General features: G+C 39.8%; 1 protein-coding gene across 5 annotated transcripts in view; it reads right to left on the reverse strand.

Annotated features, from left to right (window-relative positions):
• The window catches only part of Fam126b (family with sequence similarity 126 member B), a 65,720-nt gene that overhangs the window by 40,576 nt on the left and 8,717 nt on the right, over positions 1-16,427 (reverse strand). For 4 of the 5 annotated variants that reach the window (XM_029474959.1, XM_021166094.2, XM_029474965.1 and 1 more), the window contains exon 2: positions 4,311-4,402. The gene's annotated coding sequence lies outside the window, so the exon portion shown is untranslated. Of the gene's footprint in view, positions 1-4,221; positions 4,403-16,427 lie in introns of all 5 variants that reach the window. The other variant, XM_029474951.1, reaches the window with a different exon arrangement.

Here is a 16,427-nt window from a genome sequence, read left to right on the forward strand (position 1 = left end):
CACGTTGGTCTTCCTTCTTCTTGATTTTCTTGTGTTTTGCAAATTGTATCTTGGGTATTCTAAGTTTCTGGACTAATATCCACTTATCAGTGAGTGCATATCAAGTGAATTCTTTTGTGATTGGGTTACCTCACTCAGGATGATATCCTCCAGATACATCCATTTGACCAGGGGACTTCTAGAGAGTCACTCTCATAGAGTCTGGGAGTTCCAACTGCAGTAAGTTCCTACATCTCACCCCCAATGCTAGCATTCTCTCTTAGTACTCTCTTTCTCTGTTCCCCATTCCCCACCCTCTCCCACTCCACCCAAAAAAATCTTTAATTTCCCCTTCCCAGGGAGATTCATGGGTCTGCTCTTGAACCCTCCAGAGACAAGACATATCCAAAGATCCAGGATAGAACCAAAAAAGGGGGGCAGGGGCAGGGGGCAATGAAATGATTCCTAATGATATTTTGCTATACTCATAGACTGGAGCCAAGCCAAACTGTCATTAGAGAAACATCATCCAGCAAATGATAGGAGTAGATGCAGAGACCCAGAGTCAAACATTAGGTGGGACCTAGAAAACACAGGAGAGCGGGAAGGGTTGTAGGAACCAGAGGGGTGGAGGACACCCCTGAAGAACATGGCCTCACAGAATCAACTAAGCAGTGCTCATAAGGGCTCACAGAGACTGAATTGACAAACATGGACCCTGTATGGGTCTGAGCTTGGGCCTCTGCATATTTGTTATGGTTGTGTAGCTTGTTTTGTGGACTCCTACAGGAGTAGGGGTTATCTCTGACTCTTGCCTGAGCTTGAGACAACTTTATTCCTCCTGGGTTGCCTTAGCCAGCTGTGATGTGAAGGTTTGTGCCTACTCTCCTGGGAGGCCTACTTTTTTGTTTTGTTTTGAAGGGAAATGGAGGAGGAGAGGATCTGGAAGAGGGGAGGTGGAGGGAGGGACTGGGAGAAATGGAGAGAGGGAAAATTTTGGAGATGTAATATATAAGAGAAGAATAAAAAATGGGGCAGAGGCTAAGAAAGGAGTGAATTAGATACAAATATTTATAAACATGTGTATACATGTCTCTTTGTGAATATGTGCAGTGAGTATAAGTACCTGCAGAGGCCACAAGGGGGCATCAGATTCCCTTGAACTAGAGTTACAGGTAGTTCTGAGCCACACCAGATGTGGGTGTTAGGAATCAGACTCAGCACGCCTTTAATCCCAGCACTCCGGAGGCAGAGGCAGGCAGATTTCTGAGTTTGAGGCCAGCCTGGTCTACAAATCTACAAAGTGAGTTCCAGGACAGCCAGGGCTATACAGAGAAACCCTGTCTCGAAAAACCAAAAAAAAAAAAAAAAAAAGGAATCAGACTCAGGTCCTCTGCAAGAGCAGTATGCACTCTTAACCACTGAGCTATCTCTTCAGCCCCTTGCACTGGAAATAAAATGCAACTGACCTTAAGCTGATAGCCATTTTAGTAATCTGTACACAAACTTAATTATATTATTTTATCTACTTTGTTACAGCTTGAAATGTCTTATGACAATAAAAACTAAATATTTGAATATGCAAATCCTGGTATAAGAGATATAAAACAAGGGTCTTACATTTATTCACTTACTTATGTTTGTAGGTAGGCTATGGAGAGTAGAGTGTACATGTATCGACTGCTCTGAGATCTAAGCAAAACTATGAGTCCTTACTTCAGAAAAAGGAAACTAGGGCTAGGGGTGTGGCTCAGTTGGTAGAATGCCTGCCTAGTTTGTTCCCAGCATACAATGGGTTAAAGAGAATTTTGGTCTATAAAATATGTGTTTTTGGAAGCGTTGTTTCTCTGTCATCTCAAACTCCTTGTTTATAAAATGAGGACAATAGAAATATCTATGACAAAAGTTTTTTAGTTTTTGTCTGTGTTGGTTTTTTGAGACAAAGGCTCACTGGGAAGCCCTAGCCGGCTTGAAACTCGAAACTCAGTGTGTAGACCAGGCTGATCTCTAACTCATGGCGATCCTCCTGCCTCTGCTTCTACAGTGCTAGGGTGAAAGTCATATGCCGCATACCTAGCTGACAAGAGAGGTTTATTTATTTATTTATTTATTTATTTAAAGAACAAATAGCTCAGGGCTGGAGTGATGGCTCAGCAGGTAAGAGCACTGACTGTTCTTCCAAAGGTCATGAGTTCAAATCCCAGCAACCACATGGGGGCCTCACAACCATCCGTAATGAGATCTGATGCCCTCTTCTGGGGTGTCTGAAGACAGCTACAGTCTACTTATATATAATAATAAATAAACCTTAAAAAAAAAAAAGAGCAAATATCACACAAAGTCTTAAAATAGCAATTGGCATATATCCTTCACATTAGCTGTTATTACTAGTAGTAGTTCTAAAATAATAATAATGTAATTATTTAGGTGTTTGAAAATTCAAGATGCATTTTTTTTAAAGATTTATTTATTTATTATATGTAAGTACACTGTAGCTGTCTTCAGACACTCCAGAAGAGGGTGTCAGATCTTGTTACATATGGTTGTGAGCCACCATGTGGTTGCTGGGATTTGAACTCTGGACCTTCGGAAGAGCAGTCGGGTGCTCTTACCCACTGAGCCATCTCATCAGCCCCTCGAGACGCATTTTTATTGTAGGGGAAATAATTGGTAATTATTATCTATATTAGAAATATTGTTGAATTATGTCTAAAACTTAGATTATGGCAGCTGTTATTGTGTGTGTATAAGGGGAGCTGAAGGAGAAAAACAGTCTCCAAACAAAGGAGATTCTCTGACTTTTCTAGGCTGTGAAGGGAAGGCCAGAAGTTTTAGTGTAATTTAAACTGGCATAGCCTATGTGCCAAGAAGCCAAGTACTGGGTAAATTTACCTTCTAACTTCCGTGTGTGTGTGTGGGGGGGGGGGGGGGGCCCGGCGCTGAGCTTACTTATCTCCTCCCTTGCTTCCCAAGACCTACACCCTCTAGACTCCATAGCATGGTGCCTGTAAGCTATAAGGAGCCATGGCTGGATTTTTGAGAGACATGAGACAGAGGGGTCTGTGATCTAACAGAATGTACTTTGGGTAGCATTAGTATCCTAACAAGTCTTTACTGATAACATCACTTCATGAGGCAATCTATCCTGTACTTCAAATTCATCTCTAGTATTTTCTCTAATGCTGGAGAGCCTAATGTTGGTTATCTCGCTCTCCTAATGTGGACTCATACAGTTATAGACTCTTTAGGACACCATCCCAGCCAAATTCATTACTCCTCATGGGGCAGGGGAGATAGTAAAGGAATGCATACATATACAACCATAGTGTCAGACCTCAATTAGGTTGAAAAGTCTGTGACATGTGGTTGTACGTTCTATGATGGTGAATTTATATAATGTCTACTCCTTAGCTGGTATGGGTATAAGGCTGATGGCACTGAGCCCCCTTCCCCTTAGCCATTCTGGAGACTTCATAAAACATACCAGTTTTTTGTCAGGATGCTGGATCTGGTCGTCAGACTCCATGTAACAGGAGCACTGCCTTTGCAAGTTTTCTTGCTCTTTGCCCCTATTTTGAACTTTGTTAGTATAAGGCTTTCATTAACATGGCCCTATCAGCCATTTCTGAATTCTAACCAACTGTTTTCCTGGGTAGATTCAACTCAGTGATTCTGCTTACTCCCCATTCTCCTCTTGACCTGCCCTGGCATGTGTTTTCTATGAAAACAGTGGGAGTGTCGGGGTGTGCCAAGACCTTGCGCTAAAGCAAAATAGAATTGGGAAGGAGCATTTATATGGGGTCTCTTTCTCTTCTAGTCCCTCTTGCTAAGGATGACCTTGAATTGAACTCCTCATCATCCTGTTTCTACCTCCTAGGTAGTAGGATTACAGGCATAAAACAATACCTGGCTTTGACTTTGCATATTTGTACATTATTAATAAACATTAGAAAGAGCAGTTTATTTGCCATATCTCAAATAATCAGAATCTACAAGTGATTATTTTCCTGTATCAGACAGAACAGAAAGAGAACACCGTTGTCAGTCACAAAAGTTGCTTTGGCCAACAGTTATCCAGATGTACCCCGATATCACAATCATGCTGAATAAATGAACTAAATCAAAGTAAAATTCAGATAACATATTTCTTAAATGCAATTATTAAAATAATTCAAACTGAATTCAAAGACAGAAAGAGGTGATCACATAAGATAAAACTGTTTAATAAATAAAGCTACTTACCAAAGACTACCAAAAATTCTTAACATGTTTAATCATATGGGAAATGTATTCTTCATCTTTTTTTTTTTAAGTTAAGGTCATAATTTTACCTGTCTTAGTTTTCTAAAGGAGGAGGTGGCACAGGAATGCGGCAGAGTTCAAGTGTGGAATTCATTTGTTGAGAGTTAAATATTCTCCAACTCTATAAAAAATTTAAAAAAACCAAATAGTAAGAAAATATTCTCAAAAACAGACACACAAAAAAATTTAAGTGGCAAATTCATAAAACAGTTCTTTTGTGTGTGTGTGTGCGCGCGCGCAGTATGTGTGGGTGTGTGCAAGAGCTGATGGTGCATGTGTGCGTATGTGTAAGGCTGCACACACCTGCAAACAATCATGTGGAAAACATTGAGCAGCATCCACCTCTATTGCTCCCTGCCTGATCCCCATCACATGGTACTGAATATGGAGCTCTACCATTTTTGGGCTAGGCTGGAGCAAGTCCCAGAGATCTACCCATCTCTATATCATGCCCCCAGCACTGGGGTTACAGACACAGGCAGAAACACCTGGCTTTTTACATTCAACTCAGGTCCTTGACACTTGGTCAGTAAGCACATTTACTTACTCACTGTAGCTCATCTAACATTAAAGAATAATTATAGACCCTAAAACATTCTATAATAACTAGTGTACTTGTGTATCTTCACCATATCTAAGAAAAAAAAATTGGGAGATGAAAGCCTCAATTTTAGCTTCAAGTATCTATTAATTATCTTTAAGACACTAGGTAGATTATATAATTTGCAGGAGATTCAGCTGAAAAAGAATTTATAAAGTTAAATCTTTTCCATATAAAAAACTACTGACTTTAAGTTTTGAAACATATAGTGATGCATTCTTTCTCTCACAAGAGTTTTCTTTAGGCCTCCACAGCCTCACCTACCCACCCATTTCCCACTCCTAAACTAAATAATTAAGTAACAAATGGAAAAGAGATTCTATAAACAGTCATGTTTACTTGTTTATAACAAAGATAATAGTGCAATGCACTTGGAAGAGTTTTAAATAAAAAGATGTTAGAGGTCAGTTGGCTATCTCTGTGGAAAACAATGTACTGTGATCCTTAACCTAACACTGTTCACAAAAGTAAATTCCAGACACCAGCAAGATGGTTCACTGGGTTAAAGCACTTGCTGCCAAGTCTAATGACTGGTGTTTGATCCTGGAAACTCTCAAGGCATAGGGTAAGAACTGACTCACAAAAGCTGTGCTCAGACCTATCCATGCATGTATGTTTGCATGAACATCTCCTGACTCCCACCTCTAATTAAATGTTTAAAAAGAAGAAAATTCCAATTAGAATGCAGATCTAAATATGTGGGGCATGTACAGCAAAATATTTGTGTAAATAACCAAATTTAAATTCTATCCTCTCCTTCCTTTTTTTTTTTTTTAAAGACAGGATCTTACTATGTAAACAAGGTGGCCTTGAACTTATAACCTTCCTTGCCTCAAACTTCCCAAGTGCTGAAATTACAGATATGCACAATCAAGCCCAACTTGGGCAAACATTTTTTTAAATAAGCAAAAAGCATTTACCATGGCAACTGGACTCTTTTAAATCTGCACACACACACCCCAACAAAGAAAAAGAAAAAGAAAAAGAAAAGGAAAGGAAAGATCAACCCAAAAACCTTCAACTCAACATCTGTCTACCTACAAGAACTACAGGGATAAAGATGGAGCTGAGACTGAGGGAATGGCTAAACAATAATTGATCCAACTTGAGACCCATCCCATGAGAGAGAGTAACTAACGTTGCTCTGCTATGCTTGCAGACAGAAGCCTAGCAATAACTGTACTCTGAGAGGTTTCATTCAGCAGCGGATAGAAAAGGATGCAGAGACCCACAACCAAACGTTGCTGCTGGAGGGGTCAAGGACACCACAAGAAGACCTACAGAATTAGCTAATCTGGGCCCGTGACTCTCAGAGACTTAACCATGAACCAAGGAGCAATGCAGGGGCTGGACCTAGGCCTCCCTCACATTTGTAACAGATGTGCAGCTTGGTCTCCATGTGAGTCCTTTAACAACTGGATTGAGAGCTGTTTCTGTCTCTGTCCCCTGCCACTGGATCCCCTTCCCCTACTGGGACTGCCTAGTTGGGCCTCCAGTGAGAGAGGAGGTACATAGTCCTGCTAGGAGAAGATGTCCCAGGGTGGGAATGGTACCAAGGCGGGGGCTTCCCCTTCTCTGGGGAAGAAGAAGGGGAAGGGATAATTGCAGGAGGAATTTTTAAGGGTGAAAATGGGGAGGTGGGGGAGAGGGCACTGTGATGAGATGTAATATGAATTAAAAATATTATGAAAAAAGAAGATTATGGTCCAGATTGTTGAGTTCACATTCCTGAGTTGGCAGAATTAATATTATGAAAATGTTTATACTACTTAATTTATAGAATCAATGAAATAGCTATCAAAATTTCTATGTCCTATTTCATCGTTTAAGAGAAAACACAAGAATTCATATGGAACCAAGAACATTACTGACAGTGTTATAAAACCCAACCTCAAATCCTACTATAGAGCTACAATGATAAAGAAAACTGGTACTGACATAAGAATAGACAAGTAGACCGAAACTAGAATAGAAGACCTGGAAATAAAACAGCAAAGCTAAATCCAGTTAATTTTTGACAAAGAAGGTAAAATTATACTCTTGAAAAAAAGAACCTATTCAACAAATGGTGCTGATAAAACTGGATTTATACCTACAGAAGATAAAATTAGATTTGTATAATTCACTTTGTACACAAATCAATTAAAAATTGGTCAGAGATCTTAATTTAAGACCAGAAACACTGGAACTTTTGAAGAAAACATGGAGATACCCTTCAAGATACTGGGTTAGCTAGGAGTTTTCAAAAGAACACCAACCATACAGGAACTAACTAACCCCGAGTATCAACAGATGGGACTGCTCAACAATAAAAGGTTCCTCCATAGCAAAGAACGCAATCAGCAGAGTTAACAGACAGCCCACGCAATGGGGGGAAATCTTCCCCAGCTACACTTCAGCAAGGCGCTGACAGCCAGAACTTACAAAGAATTACAGATATTGAGCACCATGGGGGAAAAAAACCCTGCCAATCAACAAATGGGTAACTTAACTGAATAGTTTTTTAAAAAAATACAAATGTCCAACAACTATTTTTAAAAAGTATTCAATATCCCTAGCCATCAGGGAAATGCAAATTAAACTACACTGAGACAGCCCCTCATCCCAGCTGCCATCAATGAACTTGATAGCACTTACTGCAGTGGAGGTGCAAACTAACACAGCCATTGTGGAAATCAGTTTGCATATTTCTCAAAAAATTCAAAATAGAACTACCACATGATCCAGCTCTCTCATTCCTAGGCATATACCCAGAGAATGCCATAATCTCCCATGGAGATACTGGCACTCCCAAATTTGCTGGTTCATTTACTATAGCAAAGAATTTAAATCAACCTATTTACCCATCAACAAACAAATGAATAAATGTAAAATCTGGAAAAATATATGAGTACAATTCAGCTCTAAAAAAAGATAAAAGTTTAAAAATTTGCAGAAAAATTGACAGGCTTACAATATTTAAAGAAAGTGTGATGGTTTGTATATGCTTGTCCCAGGGAGTGGCACTATTAGAAGGTGTGGCCCTGTTGGAGTAGGTGTGGCGTTGATGGAGTAAGTGTGTCACTGTGGGTGTGGGCTTTAAGACCCCCATCCTAACTTCCTGGAAGTCAGTATTCTGCTAGCAGCCTTCAGATGAAGGTGTGGAACTCTCAGCTTCTCCTGCATGCAACATGCCTGCCTGGATGCTGCCATGTTCCTGCCTTAATGATGATGGACTGAGCCTCTGAACCTGTAAGTTAGCCCCAATTAAATGTTGTCCTTATAAGAGTTGCCTTGGTCATGCTGTCTGTTCACAGCAGTAAAACCCTAATGAAGACAGCAAGGTCACACAATCTCTAGAAAAAACAAACAAACCAAAAAACATAAAACAAACACTCTAGAGAAATGCAGAGGATCCATCGCTAATGGCCACAACAAAACTAGTTAGTACTTAGGGTATGTTAAGAAACTACCAGAATCCAGAAAAAGAACTACCAAATTATTAGAGTTAGGAGTGTTCATAACTCACATTGCCTTTAAAAGTGCTCCTTTCCACCAATCAGATTAAAGATTGGTTAAAGACTACAGACTCCATCCTAAGTATGGAGTAGTAGTAGGAAGGAGAGAGCAGTAAAAAGAGAGGTGAGGAAAGGACAGTTTTACTAAGACAGTGGTGCAGAGACAGGTAGTAGAGGGAGAACAAGCTAGACACAGGCAAAGACAGAATAGGCCAGAGAATGAGAAGAAGCCAGAAGATCAGAACAGATTGCCGAAATTAGTATGAGCCAAGCAGAGAAACTGAGGGAAAAAAAAAGAGAAACCAGATTGAATCCATCAGCATGGAGAGGAGTTCTGAGCCAGAACCGCTGAGCTGACCAGCCAGAGTTCAGAAAGAGCTAAAAAGGGTGAGTTTATCCAGCAGTAAATTTCACAGGCTGAAACCATTCTAGGCCTAGATAAGATTGTACAGGGGCTAGAAGCTTCCAAGATGACAGCTAGAGCAGGAGAATAAAAGTTATTTTTACAATTATTTACTACCTATTTTGTCCCACTAGAATATAAGCACAAGCTACATGTGGGAAGAAGTATTTACTCACCATTATATCCACAATGTCTACAGAGAGTAATAGTCATTTTGTATACAAGCAAGGAAAGAAAAGATTATGTAAATGGTACTGAGGCAAGAAATAGGGCAGAATAAGGTCCAGTAAAACCTCAGTCAAAGGCTGAGATTAGTACATCAAAGACACCAGTCAAGAGAGGAAGATGGAAAGCTCCCCAACCAAGACTGCCAGATAACAGATAAAAAGCTAAACAAGCCTATTATCATGCAAATGCAAGAAAAAGTGGGTGCTCTGCAAACAGCTAAGGAAGGGTCACAGTCCTCTTACTACAGAGTTTCTAATCTAACGTCAGCCCGATGTCTGGATTACTATCAATCTACACACCCCGACCTATTCCTTGTTCTAGAATACATGAACATGGAAATCATAGGTGATGGTGGTGAGAACAACAGAGCAATGCTTCAAAGACCTGGCCTCCATAAAAGCAATGAAGTGTTAGAAACATTGTCAGACTAAGGTTTTTCACAATTGTGGAAATTAATCAAAGGCCTAAGGCAAACTTTGAAGTATATATTCTAAAAGAGTAGCTGTGGAGATGGCTAGGGCGCTTGCCATGCAAGTCTGAAGGCTGCAGTTCACAGTCAGAATCTGCAAACTCAAATAGAGTAAATAGAAGTGTGTTTATAATCTTAACATTCCTAAAAGGAGATAGATGGGTGTTGGAGACAAGAAAGTCCCAGGAAACTAAAGGGCCAGCTTGAATAGAAACTATCAACAGCAAGAGACCCTGCTTCAAATAAGGGAGAAGGTTAAGGACCAATAGTCTCACAAATCGTACACGTTATATACACATATACCATATCCATATCACACATGGGGGTGTGAATCTTAGTCAAAACCAGAGAGCTAGGTGGAATTTATATGTACCCCATCTGCCTTTACCATAATAGCTCTGAAATCAAAACAGCCACAATTACAGTGAAAACCACAGGGGGCAGCCACTGAAGGACACATGGGGTTAAAGTGTCTTTAAGGCTTCATTCCCAGAAAATGTAATCAGCTGGCAATTTTCTGGAAGATCCCACCTACAAAGCTATCATTGCCTAGTACTGAGCTGGAGTGTAGCCAATGTCAAAAGCCATCTTCTAGAGGCAGTTGTTGAAAATGGGAACTTTTTTTCCCCTTAGAAACATCATGGCTCCTTAAGTACTGAGAAAACAAATGGAACAAATGTTTTGACAAACAAAAAGATTAAAAAGAAAATCTAGAGACCAAGCTGTGTTTAGAAGATTGAGGCAGGAGAATCAAGAGTTCAAGGTCATTCTCAGGGATGAGAGACCCTAGCTCAATGAAACAGAGAAGAATCCTAGAGATAAGATGGCCACAGGAATTCCCAAGAATCTAGAAGGTAATATCCAATTCTGAAGGACCTATATAAACATGCCAAGTATATTGTATATTTAAGTAATATAGACACAGAAATAATCAAAGTGTAAAAAATGAATGCCAAGAAAATATGCTGAATTTCAGAATAAATATTTGAACAATAAACAAACATTTAAAGAAGCTGGTATTCAAAGAATGGAATCAAAAAAGGTAATCTCTCGATTTAATACCATTTTAACCTCTATAAAAATTCCCATTCTTATTTAGTTAACAGACACAATTCAAAACAAGCTTTTAAGGTCAAAATATGTAAGCTAAATTGATATTTTCCCTTTTGTGTTTTTCTCTCCATTTTTATTGCAGTATATCAAAATTTACTCCCTTATCTAAGGGTACAGTTAGGTGATGTTAACATGCATTCATAAGGTTGTATAATCACCACCATCTATCCTCATAGTCTTTTCATTTTGTGAAACTTCAATTCTATACCCACTAAACAATATTCCCATGTTGTCTCTGGCCTCACTCATTCCCTAGTAGCCACCATTCTATTGTGTGTCTACTTGGTTTTTGAGCACTCTAAGTACAAGAAGAACCAGTATTCTGTGTGACCAGTTAATGTCTCAATATAAAAGCTTCAAAATTAATACCTGTTATAGAATACTGCAAAATGTCCTTCCTTGTTAAGGCTAGATAATATTCCAGTGCATGTATAGGACATTTTATATCTTGCTAATCAATTCATCTGTTAATGGGTACTTGAATTGCTTCCAAGTTTTAGGTATTGTGAATGATGTCGCTATGAACATGAGTATATAAATATTTTAAGACCCTGCCCTTAATTACTTTGGTATTATACATAATGCAATCTCTAAACGAGAAAGCAGGAAACTTTAATGGAGCATGTGGGTGCTGGGATTGAACCTAGTCCTCTGGAAGAGCAGTCAGTGCTCCTAACCCTGAGCTATCCCTCTAGCCTCTAAGGCTTTATATATGCTCAGCCTAAATTTTCTCCTTACAGATTTGTACATTAGCCTGATGGTGGCGGTGGTCTTTAATCCCAGCACTCTGGAGGCAGAGGCTAATGGATATCTGTGAATTTGAGGCCAGCCTGGTATACATAGTTAGTTCTAGGGCAGCCAGGGCTACACAGAGAAACCCTGTTTCAAATAACCAAGGGAAAAAATTGTGTATTATTATAGGGCTTATTTTTATATTTAGTATTTTATGTATGTTTATATATATTTATACATTTAGTTTAATATCTTATAACATGTGCTATACTGGTGTCTTAATTAGGGCTACTATTGTTATAATGAAACACTATGACCAAAGGTTGGGGAGGAAAGGGTTTGTTTGGCTTATGCTTTATATATCACTCTTCATCACTAAAGGAAGGCAAGACAGGAACTCAAACAAGGTAGGAACCTAGAGGCAGGAGCTGATGCAGAAACCAAGGATGGTGCTGTTTACTGGCTTGCTCCCCATGGCTTACTCAGCCTACTTATAACCCCAGGACTACTTGTTGAGGGGTGGCCCCACCCATAATGGGGCAGGCCCTCCTACATCAATCATTAATTTTAAAAAATGCCCTACAGGTTTACCTACAGTCCAGTCTCTCCCCCTCCCCCCCAGACAGGGTTTCTCTGTGTAGCTCTAGCTGTCCTGGAACTCACTCAGTAGACCAGGCTGGCCTCGAACTCAGAAATTTGCCTGCCTCTGCCTCCCAAGTGCTGGGATTAAAGGCATGCACCACCACGCCCGGCCCTATGGAGGCATTTTCTTAATTGAGGGTCACTCCTCACCATGACTCTAGCTTATGTGAAGCTGACATAAAACTAGCCAGCACACCGGTGCTATTTCAGACATTTTACATAATCTACCTATTACCCCAATTTTACAGACAAGGAAACAAGCACTGAGAGATTCAATTGTTTTCCCAAAGTCACATAATTAGTAAATAGTAAAGCCAACAAATTAGCTTGACTCTAAGAACTGTTCTTCCTCCGGAGACAGGGTCTTGCACTATCTAGTTTAAGCTGGTCTCAAACTTGCAATTCTGCTTTAAAGGTAATTAAATTACAGCCACACCTGGCAAGACTACCCAAACTTTGAAGATCTCATCCATAGAATATCACACATGTTGATTATGCTGAGAACATCATGTTTATTCCACTTCGTCAGCAAGGTCCTTTAGTAAAAGTTACATTTATGACACATATTAGAATAACTGTATGAAAATTTAGCAGTTTTCCATATTAATGATACTCTTGGAGTATACCAAAATATGCCCTTCAAATGAATGGCTCAACTAGCCTTTAACACTGAGAAAGAAGCTGTTCTGGTTAGTCGTAATTAATTGTCAATTTGACTGGATTTAGAATCACTATGGAAACACACCTTTGCATGTGTCTTTTGAGAGTATTTCCAGAAAGGTTTAACTGAAAAGGGAAGAATCCCTGAATGTGGGAGGTACCCTGAGCTGGGGTTCTGGACTGAAGTGAGGGCAATGAGCTGACCAGCATTTTCTCTTTTTGTTGGGAGTGAAATGTGACCAGCTGCATGACATTCCTGCTGCCAAGATCTGCCCACCATGTCGGACTCTGCCTTAAACCATGAGCCAAAATAAACCCTTCCTTCCTTCTCTTGTTCTTGTCAGGCATTTTGTCACAATAATGAAAAAAAAAATACACAAGTTATCTGAAAGGCTATCTTAAATTCTAGAATTAATATTAATCATGTTAGAATGTTGCTTTGTCACATTCCCACATAACCCAGAAGGCTGTTAGTTTTAAAAGAGGCCCAAGACAAGAACAAGCAACAAATCAAGATGGCAGTACAACTATGTTATCATTTGGCCTTTAAATGCAGCAAACTTAATGGTATTCAAACATCTATGACAGATAAGGTAGTTAGATAAAGCTACCAGTAGGCCCCTATAGAGAAGTCACAACATGAGACTATAGGTTAAGAACTCCACATAAAGCAAGGGTTCTCAGCCTTGGCAGAGCCTGCATTTTGGTCATCTCTGACACTGTGAGAGACTGTTCCATGCATACAAGGTAGGATGTTTGGAGCATCCCAAGCCACTACTCACTAGAGGCCACTCACATTTTCTCTAAATTTGACAAAATATCTCCAAATACCATCAAATATCCCCTTGGGAGCAAAACTGCCCGAGCTGAGAACCACTACGGTAAAGAAAGGAACTATGCCTCATGAGGATGATCATTCTCCTTTCAAGAAAAAACAGCCTCATGCCTGGCTTTTGGACCCTGTAGGAAAGTAAGCTCCCAACGTGACCAACTGAGTGTCTGCTCCACCAAGCCACAAGGTTGATGTGCCTGCAGCATTTCCTCATTAATGGAAATGACAGACACACATTGGTTCTTTTCTCCTCTTCAGTGCACAAAAGAGGACTTGATTTCTCTATTTTCCAGTTAGATGTGAATTGATGACTTGTTTTAATCAAAAGGTAAAAACAACTTTATAAAGGCATTTCACTGCCAGAAAGCAATATTTAGCATATCAGTCCCTTGCTGTTCTGATAACCAACAGAGTCAAGAGGATGCACTGCTGACCCAACAAGTGAAGACAGCTAGCTGCCTGTAACCACCCAAGCCTGCAGCAGATTTCACAAAGCAATAAATACACCTTTTTCTTTAAAATCAATCAATCAAACAACCAATCAAACCAAAGCTATTATTTGAAGATTGTTTGTTACTGTGACATTATCAGGTAACCCTGACTACAGCAGTTATACAACAAAATTACAGCAAAACACAAGAGAAAACAAATCGCTCTAGAATCTATGGCTTTTTACTGATACTACATGTCACCCCACCTTATTCTATGGCCTTGTAAACTTCCCTACTTTGGTTTGTGTGTGGTTTCATAAAATAAAATGGAATTACTACAACAAAGTAGCCGACTAGGAAGAAGAAAAGGAAATAGCCCCCAGCAGGCTCAGCTTCACATGATATATAAAGATATAAAAAGAAAGAAGTGAAAAAGAGAGGTGACCAGGGATATGGATATAAAGCCATTTTGGCTAAATGGTTTTTTTAATTAATACTTCCCTTCCTTACTAGGCTTATGAACAAATGGCCCCATTAGCAGGGCTAGGATATAAATTAAACAATCCTTTAAAAACAAAACGAGGGGGCTGGTGAGATGGCTCAGCGGGTAAGAGCACTGACTGCTCTTCCGAAGGTCCTGAGTTCAAATCCCAGCAACCACATGGTGGGTCACAACCATCCATAATGAGATCTGATGCCCTCTTCTGGTGTGTCTGAAGTCAGCTACAGTGTACTCACATATAATAATAGATAAATCTTTAAAAACAAAACAAAACCAGTCTTGCTAAGCAACCCAATTTGTAATCCTGCCTAAGCCTCTTGAGTACTAGAATAACACGTGAGTACCCTCATCAATGTAGATCAACAATTCCATGAGAAACTAGGCTGTCTCACTTCTCCAAGCATTGTCTGTACTCCTCTCCTCTTGGGGATCCCTTTAACCATGTGCTTACTATGCTACCCCCTTTTCAACTCTCAAATGAAGAATCACTTCCTCTTACACAGCGTCCCCCTTCATCAATGCAGCCTTCCTCTCCCACCCCAAGTTGTCAGCCCAGGGTCCAGAGCTGTGAAAAGAACTCATAATACTTCAAAAAGAACAAAGTTATAATTTTTATCAACCTATATCTAAGATTTATGTTTTCATTAGATTATGAATGTACAAAGTTTTTTGTGATTTGAATTCTAATAGAAATTACTGGTATTTTCATTGTCAAATTAATAGTTATTAGAGACATTAAAATGTCATTTGTGTTTATTACCATTTCATGATATATTTCTGCCCCAACCTTGGCTAAAAATATTGCCAATCTCACTTAGCCAGTGTCTTAGTCAGGGTTTCTATTCCTGCAAAACATCATGACCAAGAAGCAAGTTGGGGAGGAAAGGGTTTATCTGGCTTACACTCCATGCTGCTGTTTATCACCAAGGAAGTCAGGACTGGAACTCAAGCAGGTTGGAAGCAGAAGCTGATGCAGAGGCCATGGAGGGATGTTCTTTACTGGCTTGCTTTCTCTGGCTTGCTCAGCCTGCTCTCTTTTTTTTTTTTTTTAAAGTTTTTTTTTTTTAAGATTTATTTATTTATTTATTATATGTAAGTACACTGTAGCTGTCTTCAGACACACCAGAAGAGGGCATCAGATCTCATTACGGGTGGTTGTGAGCCACCATGTGGTTGCTGGGATTTGAACTTCGGACCTTTGGAAGAGCAGTCGGGTGCTCTTACCCACTGAGCCATCTCACCAGCCCCAGCCTGCTCTCTTATAGAACCCAAGACTACCAGCCCAGAGATGGTCCCACCCACAAGGGGCCTTTCCCCCTTGATCACTAACTGAGAAAATGCCTTACAGCTGGATCTCATGGAGGTATTTCCTCAACTGAAGCTCCTTTCTCTGTGATAACTCCAGCTGTGTCAAGTTGACACAAAACTAGCCAGTACAGCCAGATATATAGTTAAACATTATCTTAGGCGTTTCTTTGAAGTGCCTGTGGATGGCAGTTAACTATCTGTAAACTAAATGAAACACAGTTCCTTTGCTTGAGGTGCTCCATTCAATTGGAGGCCCACGGAGAACAAAAAATGCAAAACCTCCCCCAGGTAAAAGTGTGTTCTTCCTGCCTGAATATGTCTTTTCCCTAGGACATCACCATTTTCTTGTCCTTGGGGTCAAATTTTTTCCCTTTCTGCGTCTCAAGCCAGACAGTTTTGGTTTAGAGTAACTACATCATCTCTGGCTCTTAGGCATTTGGGCACTGACAGGAACTACACTATCAGCTCTGTTGAGCTGCTTGACAATTATCTTGCAGTTCTTGAGACTGGTTAACTTAGTCACATGAGTCAATTTCTAACCAGTTTCATAATGAATCACACAGAAGCATCCTTTATTGGTGGCTGTTTTTCTGGAAAAGACTGATTAAAGTTCCTTAAAGGTGAAAATATATGTTAGAACCATCTCCTGAGCCTTTGGAACAGAGAATGCTTATATGGGGTGTTATATCAGTATGCATTCTTTAGAATAGTAACATCGAAGATTAATG

Source organism: Mus caroli, chromosome 1 (assembly GCF_900094665.2).
Source record: "Mus caroli chromosome 1, CAROLI_EIJ_v1.1, whole genome shotgun sequence".
Lineage (NCBI taxonomy): Eukaryota > Metazoa > Chordata > Mammalia > Rodentia > Muridae > Mus > Mus caroli.